We start from the raw sequence: 15,271 nt of genomic DNA on the forward strand, positions 1-15,271 counted from the left end.
AATTTTTGCTTCATCAGTTTATCTCTGCACATAGTTAAGCAAATCAAACGCTCCTTATTATGAAACACATTTAGTCAAAAATAATTAAATGTAAAAAAAAAAATTTCAGTACCATTTAATTTAATGATAGACTAAAAATTTTAAATGTCACAGAATGAAAGTGCGAGTAGAAAATAAGAATGAAAACACAGTTTTTAAGTAAAGAAACTTTAAAAAAAATTAAATTTTTAAGTTTTAATCTGATTCTTAAGAATTCATAATTTTTAATCTCATTTCTTTATCATTTATATAAATACAATGTTAAATATGTCATTTAAAGTTGTAGTATTTATATAAATGATAAAAAAAATGAGTATGATTTTAAATTTTGCTACCATTTTTAAATTTATAATTTAAAAATAATAATTGTAAAAACTTTTTTCAGCTTCAAATTATAGATCGATAAGCAACTTTCATAATTGCTAGGAAAAACAATTTCCCTTAAATTACAAATATGCAAAAAGAGAAATTATTATTAAGGGATCTTAATGTTCAACCGCGCACCAGATTGAACTAGTGGGATTATAACTTCCAATTTACAGTAACCCAATATTTTTTTAGAGTCACGAAAAGCGAATCGTTCGAAAAACTATGATGGCTTAGTAATGAGAAATGCCTTTTTAGGCCCGAGTTTGTGACTTCAAAATATTTTCCGTACTTAATAGCTTTATTTTGTATCCATCATTGAACAGTCGACCCGATTTTGAATTTACGACTAACGATATTCAATTCTGTAGCCTGAAAATTTTTGACCCAATCCAGAAGACTGTGCAATCAAGTACGTATTAGGAGAATTCAACCCTTGTGGAAGACTTTTTTTGATGAAACTAGCTCCCATTTGCGTTACATGCCGATGAAAAGCACGAAAATTTCCCATGGTTAGTCTGACGGCAAGAAGACTTTAATCAATGACCTGCCTACCACGGAGGATATTTTACATCCGCTCAGTGCAAGTTGGGGAAAGGAGCGCTCTATTCCCACCACGGTTCGCACTTATTTGTTAACATGTTTAAAGCTAGATTCTGGAACCATTAAGATTGAATATTAGTGTTTTTAAGTAGCTCCTTTTTTATTTCGCGCACTGTATAATCTTTGTAAAAAATGAAATAAAACATTTTCTATGAATCGCAAACTTTTTGAAAATTAATGTAAAATCAAAACCGCAGCCTTGTCGTTTTGAACCAATCCGGAAGACAAGGAAACTCCTGGATCAGTACCCCCAGAGGTATGTTATGGGAACATGGAGGACTTTGAGATACGATAAGTCGCTGCATCGTAAATATATAGAATTAAGTACTCATAAATGCAGAATTTATTTTGACAAAAATATTATTATTCTATCTACTCCATTCTAAATTTTTAATTTATCTACTAAGCATGTGATATTATGCTGATAATAATATATTTCCGCTACATAACATATGTTCAGAAAGCTCTTAAATCTGAACAAAAATAAAGTCAAGAAGAATACATGATTTATCTCCAAAATAAGTTATTCATTACAACACTTTTTAAAAAGATTAAGTACAATTTTTGAACAAGAAATATATGAAACATGAAAGAAATGTACTAATGTTGTTAATGTATTGCTAGCAGAAAACTCCACATAATAATGCGTTACACATTTTTAATTTTTAATAATTAAGAGTAACTGATATTCCACCATCCTTTTTACCATAGATTACGTCTAGGTTAAGAAATGATAGTTCTTTCGTACTTTCATGTGGAATTCAAGATGCTCTCTGTTCTTTGAGCACTAACCTCAAAAGAATAGGTGGACTCCCATGAAACTTTTGCTATCCATTGAATTTTCGCCTATGAAGAAATGTTTGTTTTGAAAGAGCAAAAATGCTTAACTCCTGTTTTTGATGTGATTTTCTTACATAAAATTAAACAAAGATTTCATGTTATATTGGAATGAACAATTCAATATTTATCAAAATTAAGGTTAGCTTTCATATTGAAAGTGTACCAAAATGTTGCGTTTATATGAAAACATGTGATATTTTAGTTGTATTTGAAAATATGATTTTTACTACTACTGAGCACTTACATGTTTTCCTTAATTTTAAACCAAATGCTTGAAACAGCAAAAATTTTTAACAACTATATTTGATGTGATTTTTTTATAAAAATGAAACAAAAATTTCATACAGTTCAATTCAGATTTTCTAACACACGTTAAAATAACATTGTGTCTATGAAATCGATGTATTGGTCGCAGTAATGACTGTATTTAATAATTATTGCCTTTATTCATTTACTGGTGTTTTCTAATCTTGTGTTGTATTGTTTTTAGAGGTGTTTGATAACACATCTATTTCTGCCGAATCTTTTATCTTTTTTGAAAGAGAATTTATTCCCTTTATTGATGACATTGAAGCTAACTTTGAATGTGCACTTTGGTTAAGTGATGCTGATTATGTGAGTGCTCTACGGATTGTATGTATAACTTTCTTTTTTAAAACTGTTAATAATATAATTAAACATTTTGAAAAATAGAGATCAAAGCTCTTTATCTAATGTATCTTTCTGTTCAAAAATTTTTGTGAGAGGGAATAATAACCCCCAAAATAATTCTCTTCTTAAAGACAAACACTCTGTTTTTATAGTTACTTTTGCTTAAATTTCAATGGAGGACCCATTAGCTTTTCCAAACTTTCTTCCACCAAATGTTACTCAATTAGAAAGTAATGCAAGCATTTCAATACCCAAAGGCTCTATGATTGAGAAGTTTTTTCAATGTTGTATGTTCATTAACGAAATAATTTTGCAGAAACTTTCTTGTCAAATTCTGGTTTCTTAATCAATTTGTTTCATGTTAAAAAAAATTTGCGACTGAAAGTCATGTGACATTTAATTTATTTGCAGTACTCCACTCCCTAATTTTAGAATCACTTGTTTCAGTTGAATTTTTTTTCTGTGCCATTTAATTTAGTTAAGAAAATCTCTGAGCAATCTAATAAAGAGTATTTAAAGTCACGTAATCATATGTCTGAAGATATGCATTACATTTTTCTTCCTTTTTAAAAATTTCAAATTGGTCTTATAGTTATTAAATTTAATTTAATTGTTATTTTCTAAAGAAAGATTTATCTTGATCATAAAAAATCATGTCATATCAAATCATATCACAATCAAAACTTATCACAAAACTAATCACATAAAAATTATAATTTCTTGCAGCCATGTATGTACTCTTTTGTCTGAAAACTAAATAATCTTTGCCTTTTTTAAAAAAAATTTCAAAATATTTAACGAACAACTAATCTTAATATTTACTTTATTTATTCATTTCTTTTTTTTTGGGGGGGGGAGGTTCAAACTCATTTAAGTAATTTTGAAAAATTAGCAGAATATTCCTTTTTTCCATTTTCGTAAGTTAGCATAACTAGTATATGGTTTACCCTCAATATGAATTTTCTTGAATTAGTTTAATCAGAGAGCTAAATCATTTATATTTATTTAAATGTAGAGAGATTTTTAGCTTATCAAATAGAAGGATTATTTTGTTCTGTCCTCCCATCACCATAACATTTTCATTCAGCTGATAACAGAAGAGAACTCATTTTATTTCTACCAATCTATCTTCTTTGTAATTTCTCTATATATTTAAAAACAACTCATCTGTTCATGTAAGTTACTAATAACCAGAGTTAGTCTTATTCCTTCAATTTATGAATTATACGATGTGCTTTGCATTCACATTGTTTTCAAATTACACATCATGATTTTTATTCTAGCAAATTTAGGAATTCATTGTGATTTGTATTTACATTATCCACATTGCTTTTTATTTTGACATGAATTACAAATAGAACACATCATGCTTCAGAAGTTATGAATCAGTGATATAGCTGATTATAGAAAACCATAATAAAGATTAAATTGGTTTTCAATGAAATCTTTCAACATGCCGGAGGTATTAAATTACAGAGTATGTCATATAATATTAATCAAGATAACTGATGTTTTGTTATAATTAGGCATTTCCTGTTGTAAATGTTTTTATTAACCTCAATGTGAAAATAAATGAAATCCCTTTTTTTTAAATATTTTCTTAGATTTAAAAAAGTAATTAGATTTAGTTTGTTAATGTATATGTACTAACCTAAAATAATGGTAAAGACACTTTCAGTTTTTGATATTTTTTAAAATTTCTCAATAAATGCTTAGAAAATGATTTATTAAGTTTAAAAGCGTTTAGTTCGTGCGATTTTTCTTACTTAGCAATAAATTTTAATGCTTCCAGAAATTTGAGGGACAATAAATTACAAAAAAAAAACAAAGTATTTTTAAGCACCCTATGACAGATAATCAAGAAATAAGCTTGTTACTTGTATCAATTACTTTGATTGTTATTTGAAATAGCAACACAAAAGTTTGTAAACTTAGCTTAAATATTTCTGGAAATATGGACATTTTTATAAAAAATATATGTTTTTGTTTCATGTTTTTCACTTTAAAATTAATCGATAAAATTAAGCAAAATTTTTGGAACATTTTAAAATTAATTATAAAATTATAGTTTTAAAATTTGAAATAAGTTTGACAAAAACTGCATGAAATATGAGTATTAAAAAGTAATTTTTTTATGCTGTGCAAGTGCAGAAAAAATGAAACATTTTTTTTTCTTCATAATTTTGTAAGGAATTGGATTTAGCTACTAAGAAAAAGAGTATTTCAATATCTTAAAAATTTAAAACGTTTCAAGCAATTTTCTAAGTAATTTTTGTACTTCTCAAAAGAAATCACAAAAGGATTAGGGGTTTTCACAAATTTCCTTTTGTAGTCTCGGCTGTTTTTGCCGGTGTCAGTTTTAACAAATCTTGTTTCATAATACAAAGAAGCTTGTGGAAAAACCCTTATCGTTTTGAGCTTTATTTTAAAAAGTACATAAACTACTTAGAAAATTGCTTTAAACTTTTTTAATTTTAAAGATATTCAAATTGGAATGTTTTCATTAGTTGCTAAATACAATTCACTACAAAATTCTGTGTTTTTTTTAAATTTCTGTGCATGCGCTGTATAAAAGAACTACTACTTTAAATATTCATATCTTAAGCAGTTTTTATTGAAGTTTTTTTAAAATATTAAATCAATATTTTTGTAAATAATCTGAAATATCTGTAAAGATTTTGTTTACTTGTGTTGAATATTTTTAAAGTTACAGCAAAAAAACATAGGACCAAGAAATAAGTTTTTTATAATCTCTAATATAATAAGTTTTTTATTATAGCATAATATAAATAATAAGAACCAAAATAATCAATACAAATTAAAAGGTTCTTAATTTCTCCCTGGCATAAACTGAAAGTGCCTCTTCCACTACTGTAGGATTGTTTATATATATATATATATATATATATATATATATATATATATATATATATATATATATACATATATATATAATAAATAAATAAATACAAGAAAACACTAAGAAAGTTAAGAAAAACAATAAGTAACATTTATTGCGCTTAAGCTGCAAGTAAACAGCACTCATTAGATAAGTTCAAAATGAAGAATAAAACAAAGAAAAATTATAGACATATGAAAAAAAGGGGGTGGGAAATAATAAGTAAAAAAAAAACAACAAACAATATTTTATTTAAGAAAAAAAAAAAAAGTGAAATGTTAATTAAAAAACCGGAAAAAAAAAGATATAATCTTTTCTTCAGCCCACACGATTATATCCGCAAAACAGAGTGCTTTCTGATATTGTATCAATAAAGCCAAAGCAAAATATATTAATACAATAGTGTGAGGAGCACTCAAAAATTTTTATAAAATAACTACGTAAAAATAGATCATAAAAAGTAAATATAACATGTAAAAACAGATAATAAAATAAAATAAAAAGAAAAAATAAAAAAAAAATAAAAAACATTAAAAAGGGGGGACTATAAAGCGAGTAGCAAAATCATAACAACTTACTTGGACAGTTATTTTTCAAGAATGATTTAAAAATGTTTTCGCAGAAAGATTGCCAGATTACAAAATATGAAAACAAAAGATGAAAACAAAAGCGCAAATTGAGTGTAACAAAAGGGTTCTAAAGTGTCGTTCTTACTGCACTGCTGAAGTAATTTGTTATTCTGAGTTTTGATTTGTTAGTTACCAAGGATGGGCCCGAAATGGATGTGCACAAGGTAATATTATACTGGATAATTTTAAAAATTGATCATAAATAGTTTTAGAAGATAGATGTTTATTTAAGAAAAAATATAAAATAGAAAAGAGAAACATAAATTGCCTGCTTTGTAAATAATTTTAGCCGCGGATTTGCACGATATGGATTAGTACATAGAAAAATTATTTAAATTATCAAAGAAAAAATTTTAATAGATAATTTTTAACACGGATTTGCCCGAAATGGATTTGCACATGGAAAAATTAACAAAGAAAAAATTTTAGCTGATAATTTTAACCACGGATTTGCCCGAAATGGATTTGCACATGGAATTGTATAAATTAATAAAGACATTTTTAGCAAACAATTTATCCACGGATTTGCCCGAAATGGATTTGCACATGGAAAAACTGTATAGATTAACAAGGGAAATTATTTAGCAAAGGAATTTTTAGTAAATAATTCTAACCACGGATTTGCCCGAAATGGATTTGCACATGGAAAGATTAACAAAGAAAAAATTTTAGTACATAATTATAGCCACGGATTTGCCCGAAATGGATTTGCACATGGAAAAATTACATAAATTAACAAAGAAATTATTTAGTAAATAATTTTGGCAATGAATTTTGGCCTGAAATGGATTTGCACATGGGAAAATCATAAAAAGTAACAAAAAAAATGTTTAGAAAATATATCCACCAAAATATACGATTAATTACCGATTTTAGATTTCATTAAACATAATAAAATTAATTCTATTGCGACTTTTGATTTCCAGGATCTTTTCAATAGCATTCCCCTTTCTAAACTAAAAGATGTCCTTTTGAATTATTACCATGATTTTAAAAATATCCTTTGTTGCGATTTTGATTATTGGGAAATTCTGATTAATTTTTGTCTTTTTAGTAATTATCTTTACAATGGAAGGGATATCTTTCTTCAAATTAATGGAATACCACAGGGATCTAATTATTCATCTCTCTTAGCTAACTTATTTTTGCATTATTATGAAAAAAATTTTACTCTGAGTATTAAATTTGTTTTTAGATATATTGATGACTTAATTATCTTTAATTTCCAAGATTTTACTGTTTTATTGAGTGATATATACCCTGAGGAATTAATCTTACTTCGTAATCATGATGATAATATTAATTTCAATTTTTTGGATTTGAGTATTATGAAAGTTGAAAATATCTGCTTTGTTGATTTATACGATAAAAGAAATGATTTTAATTTTAATATTAATAAACTAGTTACTTGGAATTCTAATGTTTCTAGGAGCATCTATTTAAATACCACTTTTAATGAAATGAACAGAATTAAAAGAATATGTAGTAATATTTATTTATCCAAAATACAAATCGATAAACTCTTTCAAAATCTGATAAAAAACAATGGATACCCAACTAATGTAATAAAATTTTATATAAAATCATTGAATTAATCGTATATTTTGGTGGATATATTTTCTAAACATTTTTTTTGTTACTTTTTATGATTTTCCCATGTGCAAATCCATTTCAGGCCAAAATTCATTGCCAAAATTATTTACTAAATAATTTCTTTGTTAATTTATGTAATTTTTCCATGTGCAAATCCATTTCGGGCAAATCCGTGGCTATAATTATGTACTAAAATTTTTTCTTTGTTAATCTTTCCATGTGCAAATCCATTTCGGGCAAATCCGTGGTTAGAATTATTTACTAAAAATTCCTTTGCTAAATAATTTCCCTTGTTAATCTATACAGTTTTTCCATGTGCAAATCCATTTCGGGCAAATCCGTGGATAAATTGTTTGCTAAAAATTTCTTTATTAATTTATACAATTCCATGTGCAAATCCATTTCGGGCAAATCCGTGGTTAAAATTATCAGCTAAAATTTTTTCTTTGTTAATTTTTCCATGTGCAAATCCATTTCGGGCAAATCCGTGTTAAAAATTATCTATTAAAATTTTTTCTTTGATAATTTAAATAATTTTTCTATGTACTAATCCATATCGTGCAAATCCGCGGCTAAAATTATTTACAAAGCAGGCAATTTATGTTTCTCTTTTCTATTTTATATTTTTTCTTAAATAAACATCTATCTTCTAAAACTATTTATGATCAATTTTTAAAATTATCCAGTATAATATTACCTTGTGCACATCCATTTCGGGCCCATCCTTGGTAACTAACAAATCAAAACTCAGAATAACAAATCACTTCAGCAGTGCAGTAAGAACGACACTTTAGAACCCTTTTGTTACACTCAATTTGCGCTTTTGTTTTCATCTTTTGTTTTCATATTTTGTAATCTGGCAATCTTTCTGCGAAAACATTTTTAAATCATTCTTGAAAAATAACTGTCCAAGTAAGTTGTTATGATTTTGCTACTCGCTTTATAGTCCCCCCTTTTTAATGTTTTTTATTTTTATTTTATTTTTTCTTTTTATTTTATTTTATTATCTGTTTTTACATGTTATATTTACTTTTTATGATCTATTTTTACGTAGTTATTTTATAAAAATTTTTGAGTGCTCCTCACACTATTGTATTAATATATTTTGCTTTGGCTTTATTGATACAATATCAGAAAGCACTCTGTTTTGCGGATATAATCGTGTGGGCTGAAGAAAAGATTATATCTTTTTTTTCCGGTTTTTTAATTAACATTTCACTTTTTTTTTTTTCTTAAATAAAATATTGTTTGTTGTTTTTTTTTTTACTTATTATTTCCCACCCCTTTTTTTCATATGTCTATAATTTTTCTTTGTTTTATTCTTCATTTTGAACTTACATATATATATATATACATATATATATATATATATATATATATATATATATATATATATATATATATATATATATATATATATATATATATATATATATATATATATATATATATATATATACACCATATATTCAAATGATTATATGGTGTCTTTGGCATTTAGAGGTCTCATGTTCAATTTATTCTCTGTGAATAATAGGAGGTGGAGGGCACGGCACAAACCTCAGTTTTATGAAAGTTTTTCTAAGGTATAAATGAAGATTATTTGCCAAATTTAGTAATATGTAATTTTACATCTGCTTTCATTTTTTTATTATTATTTTTTTTACCTTACAGCAAAGGCAGTTGCAAAAATCTGTAAAGCATGCTTTCAGAGGTTAAACTTTATTTTGATAGTTACTTTGTTAGCTCCCCCTTTTTTTTCAGGAAAGCAAAATTATAAACCCAAAGTGCTTACAAAGGCTGTCTAATGTTAAGTATCTGAACTTCACGGTACTTATGTGAGTGGTTGAAGGTTAATTGTCGTTTTGTGATAGGCATTTTGTTATTTTTGTTTTGATAATATTACAGTCAATACTTCCTTGCTTGAAAATATTCATTAAATTCTCTCAAAATAGTTTTTTTTTCTTGGAAAAAAAATTAGTTTTATTTTTTCTACTATTGAAACCGATACTATGTCATAGTGCCTCAATTCAAAATGGAACCAAAACTCATTCAAAATCTACTAAATCTTCTGTGCATTATAGTTGATATAAAATTTATATGGGCATAAATAACATAATTTGCTTTTAAAGTTTCATTATGCTCAAAATCTTTTAAAATATCCTAACAGTTACTATATCTTTAAATTCTCAGATAAAATATTTCTGGAATTAATTTTCATTGTAAGGAAAGATTGATCTTTCTGGGCAGCTTTAACTTTTTCAAACTTGGGAAATTCTATGCTAGATTCCTGGATCCATCTAAAATATTCAAAATTTACATTTATATGTTTTTCAAATGGGTATTTATGATTAAGAAATGTTGATTACTTTTTAATTTATATTTTATTAGACAACTTGGATTTTTTGTAGCTTATGAAGTGTATTATACAGGGTGTCTATAAAAGAACTCCGGGGTTTTGAGGCAAAATATTTTAATGAAATAAAAAACATACATACATGTTTTATACATGACTGAAAAGCTTACATTATCAAGTTTTTTTTAACACTTAGTAAAGTTCTATATGAGCCCCGTTAGTGGCACGGCAGACGTCTAAACGGTATTCTACCGCTTCCCATGTCCTGGCGAGCATGTCTGGGGGGGACGGTTGCCACACAATTGACTATTCGTTCCCTGAGATCTTGGTAATCCCAACTCTTGTCAACGATTTCTTAGGGCCTCGAAGGCATGAAGCTCAGATTCTGTCCACTTTCTCTTGAGACACACTCGGCCTACCCGGCGACTTTTGCTTCAAAACACTTCCTGTTTCCTTAAATGCACTGAACCATTGACGAATGTTTTTGTCAGAAGGCGGGTTAAAACCATAGTTACGTCGAAAGTTTCTTTGTACGGTAACTAAAGACTTCGTTTCTATGAGCCAAATAACACATTGAGCCTTTTGTTGCGGAGTCGCCATCATTTAAAATTTCGTGACGCCATTTCAAGGTCAACGCCCTGCAGCGCCGCCAACAGTTGATACAAACATTCCCAATTGGTATGAGTAAAACTTTTTGAGCTACTCTTTTCAGAGAAATCGACTAAATTTTGCTATCTTTTATAGTTAGTGAGATATGAATTTTTAAAACCCCGGAGTTCTTTTATAGACACCCTGTATATTCTTTTCAGGCTCTTCTCTTAGTATGAGACAGCTACAAGTTGACTTAGTTCCCTAGCTTTCACAATTTCAATTGAAAGATTTAAATGCTAGTATTAACACTTTAATGTTGTATTTGAAGAAGAAAATTTTAGATAAAAAAATTTATTTAATTTCTTTTTTTATGTTCTCATTTTATGTTCAATGCTCTGTTTTCATATGTTCTATGTAATCATTTTATGTTCTAATATTTTAATTTTAAAACTTTGTAATGATACAATATACCAATTAAGCTATATTAAGTCAAATGATCTTTGAAACAGTTAAATTCTCTTCAATTTGGTTTTTATTGTTATTTATTTAGTTTTAAAACATATTAATTATATTTTTTTAACAAAAATGTAAAATATGTTTTGAAAAAATATGCATTACTAGTTATTTTTACGTCTAAAAATATTTAGACTTGTCTTAAAGGTGAACATACATGATTGCTATTACTTTGTACTTGTATATTTACTATCTTCCTTTTATTCTCTAATGTAGTGTATTTGCTTGTTAGACCTTGTAAAATATTGTCTTTTTTAAGGAATTTTATTTTTAGTTACTTTTTCTCTCTCAATTTGATGGACTAGATATATCTGTCAATACACTGTCAAGAAAATATTTTACAAGTATGGAAAATGATATCTTCTGAAGCACAGTACCTCTATATTTGGGTTATAAAGGAAGTCCTGTGCAAAAATTGTGTTTACCATTACGAGGGTTGGTTAGTCCCAATGTTTGATCCTGGAGTTGTCTTGACTTCTGGGTTGGGTTCAAAATTTAAAAGAAAACGTAGTTAAGCATTGATGGTTGTAAACCTGAAACTGGGTTAACTTCTCAATGCTAGTTATAAAATAAAATATAAAGTTGTGCTAAAGATAAATGTGTTGAGATATCTTTATTGGGAGAAGAGGATTGAACCATTCTTTTACTCAATGCTGTACAAATCCCTTAACACTAAATTTTTCAGCAACAGATTCAGATTCATATGATTTTTCTTTGATCTTGGTATTGAATATGAATGTATTTTTGAAAATATTTACACGATTTGTTCACAGCTATTCTTTCTAAATAGTGATTACCATCAACAGGCACCAAAACAAATGTTGAAAAATAACATCACATTCCTGTGCTGTTCTCAGAGGTGCCAACCATTATAATTTCTTCATAACTATTATGATTTCATGGACAAAATAAGGATCTAAATTATGGTTTTTAAGAATTTTCATAACAATCTATTTAAAATACGTTATTTTTCTTAACTACCAAGAGTAAAGAATTTTTGCATTTTGCAACTAATCTACGATAATTCTTTTATACTCCTTGAGACCATTTCTAAAACAATGCAAACATGGAAAAGTATAGACCGTATAGGAAAACAAAAGAGCATAAACTCAAATCTGAAGTGCTGTGAGAAAATATTTTTAGTGATTTAAATGTAGTTCTCTGAAAAGGTAATAAGAGTTCATTCTAATTTAACCAAAAATTAAAACATTGATTCCAAAAAGTCGATACAATTTTATCTGGTTCACAATAAAGTATAAAATTTCAGTGTCGTATATTTTTTAAAATTTGCCTAGGTATTGATTTTTTTTTTATTTTATAGTAAATATATACCTAATTATACTATTTTTTATGAATATATAGAATTAAGTAATATATACATCTTAGAATTGCGCTATTTGTGAATGCTAAGTTGTATTGAATTCTATGTTGTTGTAAGGTTGTACTGTATTGTTCTAATGGAAATTAAATCATCATTGAAATGGAATAAATGCTGAGTATTTTGCTCTTTCATAAAAGACGCATCTTTCCAAGAAAACAAATATTATTATCATTTCAACACACCCTGCTGCTGTAGAAAGACGTTCCGATCCTCTGTTCTAGAGCAACATTATTTTTAATGATTCATTCCCCACATTAAGAACCATTTTTTAAATCAATGCTTTCCGGCTAACTGTTTAATTTGTTTTATGTACTCCTTCATTTAAAACTCTGATTAGTTATTACTTTTGTATTTTTGATGCTGGCATTTCAGTACAACTTATAGTTCACTAGCATTTTGTCTGAAACCATAGTAGTGACTATGGTAATTATAATATGGTGCTATGGTAGCTATAACTATTCTCAGTAGGGGTTTAGAGTCACTGTTTAGGACAGGTTTTGGCTTGTGTCGGCAAGAGAAAGGGAATCTTTTTCTTCGGTCTATTGTGTCAGCTCTCTAGGAGAGGAGCTACCCTCCCTGAAATACGCTTTTCTTGTTTCCATAGCAACAGATGGCTTCAGACTTTGTGGCGGGGGGAGTTCTTACTGTAGACAAACTATATAAGTCTAACAGCACAATCTTCTTATTCTCACCTTCATTTAGGATTCCGCGGAGAATAGTCTTGTAAATATTCCAAAAATTGAGCATGGTCTTATATATATATATATATATATATATATATATATATATATATATATATATATATATATATATATATATATATATATATATATATATATATATATATATATATATATATATATATATACATATATATATATATATATATATATATACATATATATATATATATATATATATATATATATATATATATATATATATATATATATATATATATGTATATATATATGTATATATATGTATATATATCTATATATGTATATATATATGTATATATATGTATATATATATATATATATATATATATATATATATATATATATATATATATATATATATATATATATATATATATATATATATATATATATATATATATATATATATATATATATATATCAAGCAAACATTTTATATTAGATATACAATTGAACTCAAAATCATATTTTATGTAAATTTCGGAAATTCCTCAAATAAATAAATAAAAGTTTCCTAATTTCTTTAAATTTTATTTATAATATATTCAAATGAATTAAAGAAAATTAAAATTTTCATCCTAATTTTGTGTCTGCTGATTTCAATATTTAAAAAAAAAAATCTCTGTTGACTTTTAGGAAATCTTCAAATATGCTTAGGAAATTACCCCTACTCTTACTGTGAATAATTTTGTCTGTTCCTCCAAAAATATTCTTTACTCTTTTTTATTTTTATGTCATAAAATTGAAGCAACATGAAAGTGCAAGGTATATACAATTATCTGAAAATTTTGTTTGACTTTGGTTTATACTAATAACTTTTTTATACTTAGTATTTTGATTATCCAGTTTTTTATATTTGATGAGAAATTAACACAAGTTTAAGGTTCTTTTTATATTGAAAATTATTCTATATCTTTCAAAAATGAAAAGAAAAATCTTTCTCTATTTTTAGATCTTTATTTTCACCATTATTGAATTAATGATTACTTACTTTTATTCTTGTAAAATTTCAAATTTTTAACTATTTATAGCCTTGTGGAAAAGTCGTTATATGAAAAAAATAACTTTTGTATTGAAGCTGATGAGAATGACACATTTGGAACGATGCAAACAAGTCAGATGTCAAGATATTGCCTGATGAGAAGAATACGACTTTTGACCACAGATTGTGTATTGTGAAATATTTATGTAAAAAAGATATTTATTAAATTTTTGATTTCTTTATTGCTTGAATTAAAGTGACTTTCTATTAATGACTCAATTTATTTGCAAATGAGAGATAATTTTTTTTTTTAATTTTGTTTGTTTGAATATTATGCGGTGTTCATTTTAATTCATCCTTTGAGTAACTCATCATCATATTTAAATTCATCCCTTTTATTGTAACAAAAAAAAGGATATAAAAGTGATTATTTGTTTCTGGGTTTTAGAAAAAGGTTTTTATAGCATGGAGGTTGAAGATGTCAACAAATTGTAATTTCAACCTGAAACAGAGAACAATTAATCTCCAATTCAGTACTCCCAGAGGTATATTTTATAATGAGGACATAGAAGATGTTGTGACCCGACAGATTTGAAGTGCACTAATCATCATTTACTACACAGGGAGTCTTTGCCCGGCAGGATTCGAACTCCCGTTCTCATGAACGATAGTCCAGTGCCTAATAATAAGGCTATCTTAGTCCCATAAAATTATTTCTGATCAAAAATTGCATGCTATAGATAAAATATGATGTGAATTTTTTCTGAAATATCCGGAAAGGTAGAAGAATTTTTTTTTTCTGAAATTGAGTGGGAACCCTGAATGAGTATCAAACATTGGGAATTTCCACTCTTGGCTGACCACCCAACTGGAACATTTGCTCCAGAACTTAGTCACAAAAACTGGGATGAGCACAGTAGGCTTTTAACCTTCATAGGCTGCTGCACCACATAGTGTAGAATTGTTTCTTTAAAAAAAAAAATTTTTTTTAGTATAAAGATTTAAATGAACTAATTTTAATTCAAATGTTTTGCACTAAGATAATTTAAAGGCATGCATCAACATTTGCTAATAGTTTAAATAAGGAATTTTTAGTTTGGCTTTAC

The 15,271-nt window shown here is 26.7% G+C and overlaps 1 long non-coding RNA gene across 1 annotated transcript; it reads left to right on the forward strand.

Annotated features, from left to right (window-relative positions):
* The first annotated feature begins 2,141 nt into the window (after window positions 1-2,141).
* Window positions 2,142-14,416, forward strand: LOC147812709 (uncharacterized). Its single transcript, XR_015432250.1, has 2 exons — window positions 2,142-2,481; window positions 14,215-14,416. It is a non-coding gene; the product is annotated as an uncharacterized LOC147812709 (long non-coding RNA).
* The last annotated feature ends 855 nt before the right edge of the window (window positions 14,417-15,271 follow it).

This window comes from Parasteatoda tepidariorum, chromosome 3 (assembly GCF_982258835.1).
Source record: "Parasteatoda tepidariorum strain Cologne lab strain chromosome 3, Ptep-v5.0, whole genome shotgun sequence".
NCBI lineage: Eukaryota > Metazoa > Arthropoda > Arachnida > Araneae > Theridiidae > Parasteatoda > Parasteatoda tepidariorum.